At 32.7% G+C, this 1760-nt stretch overlaps 1 pseudogene; it reads left to right on the top strand.

The window, feature by feature from the left end:
- The first annotated feature begins 1433 nt into the window (after positions 1–1433).
- Positions 1434–1550, top strand: LOC145291855 (5S ribosomal RNA; annotated as a pseudogene).
- The last annotated feature ends 210 nt before the right edge of the window (positions 1551–1760 follow it).

The following is a 1760-nucleotide window of genomic DNA, read 5'->3' as shown; positions in this document are numbered from 1 at the left end:
CATCGATATTGTCGGTTTCAAATCCAAACAAAGGAGACCTTTAGTAAGCTGAAGAGAGTCCGACACAGGCGACCCAACCCACTATATGTCCTCTTTGTTTGCGATTCGAAACCGACGGTACCGATATTGTTCTGATCTTCTGTAATATATATATATATATATATATATATATATATATATATATATATATATATATATATATATACGCTCTTATGTTTAAACTTTGTTTTAATAATCGAGCAATCTGCTAGGCTTTTATATATATATATATATATATATATATATATATATATATATATATATATATATATATATATTATCGGTTAAACAATGTAGTTTCTCTTTTACAAATTGTCATAAAATTTTAACCATAGAATAGTATTACAATCTTCAAAAAGCCTGCAAATTTTCATGTAGTTTCGTCCCATAGAACCAAAGATATATCAATATTCAATTTGGCTACAAGTGTGTATATATATATATATATATATATATATATATATATATATATATATATATATATATATATATATATATATATATAGAGAGAGAGAGAGAGAGAGAGAGAGAGAGACCACTTTTTTGCAATTTTATAAGTTCCAAATCTCAGCGACTATTCATCAGAATTTAACAAATGAAAGCTTGTTGGAAAGTTAATGACCTGAATTGTGTAGTGGGCTATGTGCTATTTGTCTTTAAGATCGCAAATTAAGGGGATCATTCATTATCCAGAGCCTTTGAGGAGGGGCACTTTTTTTACAGCCATAAAATGTTGCAATCATAGTCTTAGTTTTCTTAATTTTGTATATGAATTACAAAATATATGATAGTTCCCTAAAACCTCTGGCCTTGATAGAGGGGAGATTAAAACTTGCTGCTATGATTTCCAATGATTTGAAATAACTGCAAGGGGAGACTTGATTCCAAATATTTCTCACATATTATATCCCCTCTCTTTGGTTTTCATACATAGAGTAAATTTCACCGTGTATAAGGATTATTTGATACTGGATATATTCATAATCGTACCTTATTTTCAAAAGAAAAAAAGATTGCAATTACTGGCGTCATAAACCTTATGAACGTAAGTGTCCACTAAACATTTAAGGTATTTACAATCATCGGGTACAGAAATGGTGGATGTGGATAATGACGAATTTGTTCATAGATGGTCTGAATGTTGCCGAGAGAATTCGGACAACAAATTAGATTTCCCGGTGAAGGAACGTCACTTAGCTATGAGAGATGAAAGAAACATGGAAGTTAGTGACGGGGTTTCTAATGGTTTAGTTTAAAAACGAAATATGTTAGCGAAGATTATAAGTAGTAAGTGAATAAGCAGAACTGCCGGAAATCTATAATATAAAGGGCAAAAATCTGTTTAAATGTATGTATGTATGTATGTATGTATGTATGTATGTATGTATGTATGTATGCACGGCATAATCACGTTGACACACCGGTTCCCGTCAGATCACCGAAGTTAAGCAACGTTGAGCCTGGCTAGTACCATATGGGTGACCATTTGGGAATTCTAGGCGTTGTATGTACTTTCCGCTTATCTCGGCATTGTTTCCAATCGTCCTGAACCTCCACTTGCCACTGATATTCAACAATGTCGATACAGGAGAGGTATGGTTCGAGATTGTGCAACTCTTGCCACCAAAATTTCATGTGCAGGCACCCTTATCGTGGGTATCCATAGCCTGTCAAGACTAAAGGAAGCCTTGTATGTATGTATGTATGTATGTATGTATGTA

The sequence above is a fragment of the Euprymna scolopes genome, chromosome 12 (assembly GCF_053919585.1).
Source record: "Euprymna scolopes isolate OS-2025 chromosome 12, ASM5391958v1, whole genome shotgun sequence".
Lineage (NCBI taxonomy): Eukaryota > Metazoa > Mollusca > Cephalopoda > Sepiida > Sepiolidae > Euprymna > Euprymna scolopes.
This window is presented reverse-complemented; position numbering and strand designations above follow the sequence as displayed.